Source organism: Engystomops pustulosus, unplaced genomic scaffold (genome assembly GCF_040894005.1).
Source record: "Engystomops pustulosus unplaced genomic scaffold, aEngPut4.maternal MAT_SCAFFOLD_386, whole genome shotgun sequence".
Lineage (NCBI taxonomy): Eukaryota > Metazoa > Chordata > Amphibia > Anura > Leptodactylidae > Engystomops > Engystomops pustulosus.
In genome coordinates, this window is record NW_027285265.1 from 58,575 (window position 1) to 65,000 (window position 6,426).

Consider the following 6,426-nt stretch of genomic DNA (forward strand, 5'->3'; position numbering starts at 1 on the left):
TGCCAACTCATGGCTTGCCCGCTGGATGGCCTTTCGGAGGCTTCTGAAAAAGAACTGTCAGGCGGGCACCTCTCGGAAGAACCGCAGACCAAAACGACCGGTAAAAATTTTGGGCGATCCGACCCGTAGTGCACCTTCGGCGGCAGAGAAAAGCAACAAAAATACCGGTCAGAGAAGGGGAGTTTTGGTCGACTCTGCCAGGTTTTTGCACTAAGTCAGATCCGTAATGCCAGCGGGACTGAGTCGCTTTTGCGTGCCGTGGTCCTGGAGGCCTGCTCGGACAGGGCGGTCCTTTCGGGTCCCGCGGGAAGGGGCATTTCATGTTCCTCTGCGGGAGGTGGTCCATTTTCTGCGGGAAATGGCGAGCCCCTTCGGCTGCAAGAGTGTGTAGGTCCCGCTCAACAGTCTACGTCCTTAACCATCGGGGACTTTGTAGATTTTGGTCAAGATCGCCCCCCGCATGTCCTAGCGGGAGGTCTCCGCGGCGGAGGCCGGAAAAGGTGCGAGGTGAGCGGCATGGTATGACTGGGCTCGTGCCGCTCACTGCTACCCGGAGCGTGGCGCCCTCCGGGTAAAAGGCTAGCCGGGGCGAGCAGGTGGGTTGACGGGCGCATAAGCCACGCCGTCCCCGCCGTACAAGGTGCCGGTGGCCTGGCGAACCACCGGCGTAAGGCTAGACAGGGCGGACCGCGGGGCAGAGGGCGCATAAGCCACGCCGTCCCCGCTGTACAAGGTGCCGGTGGCCTGGCGAACCACCGGCGTAAGGCTAGCCAAGGGCGTACCGCGGGGCAGAGGGCGCATAAGCCACGCTCTCTCTCCATCCCACCAGAACAAGCGAAAAATTTTCAAAGTGTGGGAGAACCGGGGACCCGACCGGTGGCACTCTGCCTCTCGCTGCCGCCCTCCTGGAAGCGTCCTCGGTCACTCGGTGTCCGGCAGATTTCAGAGCTCCGGAATGGTGAAAAAGAACCGGTGAGAGGGCGAAACCGGCTTCTCTCTGCCGGGCGAGGACCACCGCAGGCGGCAAGGGACGTCTGCCAGGAGACGGCGCTGCGGGCAGGCTTTAAAAGTGCATGGGGTTTTGGCCTCGGCGAAAGTCGAAAAAAATTTGCGGTCGGAGCTGTCTGCCCCGGCCGGGGAAGGCTCACCGCCGGCGGCTGCCAACCCCTGGCTTGCCCGCTGGATGCCCTTTCGGAGGCTGCTGAAAAAGAACTGTCAGGCGGGCACCTCTCGGAAGAACCGCAGACCAAAACGACCGGTAAAAATTTTGGGCGATCCGACCCTCAGTGCACCTTCGGCGGCAGAGAAAAGCAACAAAAACACCGGTCAAAGAAGGGAGGTTTTGGTCGACTCTGCCTGGTTTTTGCACAAAGTCAGATCCGTAATGCCAGCGGGACTGAGTCGCTTTTGCGTGCCGTGGTCCTGGAGGCCTGCTCGGACAGAGCGGTCCTTCGGGTCCCGCGGGAAGGGGCATTTCATGTTCCTCTGCGGGAGGTGGTCCATTTTCTGCGGGAAATGGCGAGCCCCATCGGCTACAAGAGTGTGTAGGTCCCGCTCAACAGTCTACGTCCTTAACCATCGGGGACTTTGTAGATTTTGGCAGAAATCGCCCCCCGCAGGTCCTAGCGGGAGGTCTCCGCGGCGGAGGCCGGAGAGGGCGCGAGGTGAGCGGCATGGTATGACTGGGTTCGTGCCGCTCACTGGTACCCGGAGCGTGGCGCCCTCCGGGTAAAAGGCTAGCCGGGGCGAGTAGGTGGGTTGACGGGCGCATAAGCCACGCCGTCCCCGCCGTACAAGGTGCCGGTGGCCTGGCGAACCACCGGCGTAAGGCCAGCCAGGGCGGACCGCGGGGCAGAGGGCGCATAAGCCACGCTCTCTCTCCATCCCACCAGAACAAGCGAAAAATTTTCAAAGTGTGGGAGAACCGGCGACCCGACCGGTGGCACTCTGCCTCTCGCTGCCGCCCTCCTGGAAGCGTCCTCGGTCACTCGGTGTCCGGCAGATTTCAGAGCTCCGGAATGGTGAAAAAGAACCGGAGAGGGGGCGACTCCGGCTTCTCTCTGCCGGGCGAGGACCACCGCAGGCGGCAAGGGACGTCTGACAGGAGACGGCGCTGCGGGCAGGCTTTAAAAGTGCATGGGGTTTTGGCCTCGGCGAAAGTCGAAAAAATTTTGCGGTCGGAGCCGTCTGCCCCGGCCGGGGAAGGCTCACCGCCGGCGGCTGCCAACCCCTGGCTTGCCCGCTGGATGGCCTTTCGGAGGCTGCTGAAAAAGAACTGTCAGGCGGGCACCTCTCGGAAGAACCGCAGACCAAAACGACCGGTAAAAATTTTGGGCGATCCGACCCTCAGTGCACCTTCGGCGGCAGAGAAAAGCATCAAAAATACCGGTCAAAGAAGCGAGGTTTTGGTCGACTCTGCCAGGTTTTTGCACAAAGTGTTGGCATCGTGCGGCGTCGCGCTTTGCCGTACCGTATCCCCAATGGAGCGGCGCCCGGCGGGGTAGGCTAGCCATGTGAGGTCGAGGGCGGGAGGACGGGACGTAAGCCAGGCCGTTCTCCACAAGAAATTCCGGACGCGGAGACCCCTTCTCCGCCCTACGGTCCCCAATGGGGTGGCGCCCGGCGGGTGAGGCTAGCCATGGGAGGACGGGACGTAAGCCAGGCCGTTCTCCACAAGAAATTCCGTACGCGGAGACCCCTTCTCCGCCCTACGGTCCCCAATGGGGTGGCGCCCGGCGGGTGAGGCTAGCCATGTGAGGTCGAGGGCGGGAGGACGGGACGTAAGCCAGGCCGTTCTCCACAAGTAAATTCCGGACGCGGAGACCCCTTCTCCGCCCTACGGTCCCCAATGGGGTGGCGCCCGGCGGGTGAGGCTAGCCGTGTGAGGTCGAGGGCGGGAGGACGGGACGTAAGCCAGGCCGTTCTCCACAAGTAAATTCCGGACGCGGAGACCCCTTCTCCGCCCTACGGTCCCCAATGGGGTGGCGCCCGGCGGGTGAGGCTAGCCATGTGAGGTCGAGGGCGGGAGGACGGGACGTAAGCCAGGCCGTTCTCCACAAGTAAATTCCGGACGCGGAGACCCCTTCTCCGCCCTACGGTCCCCAATGGGGTGGCTCCCGGCGGGTGAGGCTAGCCATGTGAGGTCGAGGGCGGGAGGACGGGACGCAAGCCAGGCCGTTCTCCACAAACTCCCAGCGGTAGAGTCTCGGCTCTCCGCTCTTTTGATCGATCTGACACAGCGCGATCCGGCGGGGCAGGGCACTTTGCTCGGTCAGGGGTATTGGCCCCGGCCGGTTTATGGTAAAGCGTTCCTTAGCCTCAGTCTTGGTCGCGCATCAATCCCCCGCTCCCCGTGAGCGGCTGTGGTCCTCTGCCTAAGGTTGTGTAGCGCGGTGCCAGTGTGGTCCTCGCACGGCCCCGCTCCTGCCACAGCGGTAGGACTCTCTGCTTCGGCTGAGGTTTGCTACGAAGCGTATGGAACGGGCGTACTCCACCGTACCGTGGGTGGGGGGCGGCGGCGGCGGCGGCAGCGTCCAGCGCGGAGCTCCGGCTCCCGCGGCAGCGCCTCGCCTAGTGTCCCTCGGGCAAGTCCAATCGCCCCCCGCCCGGTCGGAGAGCGCAGACACACCTCTGTGTCCACGGTTTATTTCCGCAGCACGAAAAGGGACGGCTCCCGCCTGCTCCTCGCGGCGGCGACGAGGCTTAGACCCACCGTGGCGTATCCGCGGTAGGTATGCTCGTCGGTCGGAGGAGCGGTTGCGGTCGAGTGGTCCCCAGTGTACCCTGTTAGCGCTGCCCGCCTACGCCTGAAGAGCTGCGGACCGAGAAAAAGGTTCGCTCCGCTGCTGACGGCGAAGCGCGCGGCACGCCGCGGAAGAGGAGAGGGAGCGGTCGCCCCCGGGGCGGCTCCCCTCCGAGTCCGGCAGAAGCAGAGATTGTAGCGGAGGGGGGGGTTTCTAAATTCCCCGGGCGTGTTATCCCCAGCGGTAGCCTTTGAACTCTTCAACCGCAAGCACGATCGCACGTTCACAGCACCCGTCACTAGGAGCCGGGCCAGAGGCGGGCGGCAGACGAAACCGACATGAGCGCTTAAGGGTATTGCACCCCCGGCGCCCAGACCCTGGAAATTGAGTCTGCCCCCAAAGCCCACCCGCGTCCTCCTTGGCGCTCCCGGAGTACATGGTCGTAGATGGGCCATCGGTCGCTAATGCCAAACTGCGTCCCAGGGGTGCGTCCCCTCTGACCAACGGCAGACCCATCCCTCTCGCCAATCCGCGGATCCCCGCCAGGTCCCGAACAGGGCTCGTCCTTTAGCGTTTCAAATGCGCCCTCCCCGCCATACGAGGGGTTGAGGACCGTAGCCTTCCCTTACGAGAGGCACCAGGGGTGCGCCTGCTCGAGGGCCCGGCCGTGGGCGTAACGCTTGGGCCGCCCGGGGGAGTCGGTAGACCATGGGAGACCAACACTCGCACACGAACGTTGCCCGTGCTTTTGTGGAAGAGAGCTTCTTGCGAGGTTGTCGCTGCGGTGGCGCCCGGACAAACCCTATCCCTAAAACTTCTGGGGAATTGGCGTCTAAGCCTGCACCCTGCACGGTATCCCTGCACCCACGAAGGGGGCCGTGGAAGGCTTGGGGTCGCGCCGGCGAAACCGACCGGATGCCCGGGGTACTGAACCCCCGGGGTCCCACCCTGGAAATTGAGCCGTCCGACCCCGCCACGTCTTCCTAGTGCTCTCCTTGGCTCCCCCGCCTGTGGGCATCGTTAGGGGCTGCGGTCATCAGCGCCGGCTAAGCTTCGGCAACACGGCCGACCCACCCCTTCGGCGCCTGGGGGTGCCTGGTCCCAGTCCGGGCCGTTCCGTAGGGGCGGCTATCCCTTACATGAGGGACTCGGTGCGTCCGCTCGGGCTGCGGGGCTCCGGCTCCGACAGCCGGGGAGCTGGTTTTGACCGCGGGCCTCCACGGGAACCGGCAGGGACCGGACTAGGCGTCAAGCCGAAAATAACCCCGGCACCCTCTGCTTCCAAAGCGAGGGGACCTTTGGCCGAGCGGGGGCACCGGAAGCCGAACCGACCCCAACCCCTCTTCCTACCCCAGGGCTGGGCTGACCAATCCCCTGATCGGGTCTAAAATGGAAGAAGGGGATTCGAGGGAAGGGGCTGGCGGAAGGCAGTTGCCCGACGGAGTAGGCGAAGGCCAGGCCGTTTCCGAGTCCCGAGCAGAGGAGGGCGAACTCGGCTCTTCATCGACCGACGGCGAGGCGAGGGCGGTGGCTGCCGCGGGGAAGACTCCATTGCTCGTCAGCGCGCTAGGAGCGGGGCCGACTGGCTGCTCGGGGTATGGCATCCCCGGGGGCCCACCCTGGAAATCTTCGCTCCTCAGCCGCTGCAGGTTATAAGGTCCCGCCGCGCGTAAGCGCTCAACTCTCCGACCCACGGATGTCGAGCCCATGGTGAGCCGGCCGTTTCGTACGGGGAAAAGGGGTCCTCTGGCCCCACATCGATCGAGGGGGTTTAGATCCGCGGAGGCACGCACCGCGAGGCGAATCGCTGCTTTTCCCCAAGAGGTTAACCTTCAAACCACCGAGTAGGTTCGGGGCAGGGCCGACAGTCTGCACTGGGGTATTGCATCCCTGGTGGGGCGACCCTGGAAATCTCTGCCCCTTTCCACTCTTTCGGTTGGGCCTCTCGTCGGGGCGAGCGTAAGTCGGCAAGCAGACGTGGGAAGAGGCTTCTTACCGGTGACACTCCCTTCGTGAGAGAGGCAGGTACTCGCCCCGGACCCCGGTCCAAATCTGCGCGGGCCGGACGGCCTCGGCCCTAGCCGAAGGCCGCTCCCGCGAAGCCAGGGAGCCGAAAAAATAACCCCGACACCCTCCGCGACCTCGCGTGCTTCCAAAGCGAGGGGAACCTTTGGCCGAGCGGGGCACCCGAAGCCGAACCGACCCCAACCCCTCTTCTTACCCCAGGGCTGGGCTGACCAATCCCCTGATCGGGTCTAAAATGGAAGAAGGGGATTCGAGGGAAGGGGCTGGCGGAAGGCAGTTGCCCGACGGAGTAGGCGAAGGCCAGGCCGTTTCCAAATCCCGAGCCAGAGGAGGGCGAACGACGTTCTTCATCGACCGACGGCGAGGCTAGGGCGAGGGCGGTGGCTGCCGCGGGGAAGACTCCATTGCTTGCCAGCGTGCTAGGAGCGGGGCCGACAGGCTGCTCGGGGTATGGCATCCCCGGGGGCCCACCCTGGAAATCTTCGCTCCTCAGCCGCTGCAGGTTATAAGGTCCCGCCGCGCGTAAGCGCTCAACTCCCCGACCCACGGACGTCGAGCCCATGGTGAGCTGACAGTTTCGTACGGGGAAAAGGGGTCCTCTGGCCCCACATCGATCGAGGGGGTTTAGATCCGCGGAGGCACGCACCGCGAGGCGAAT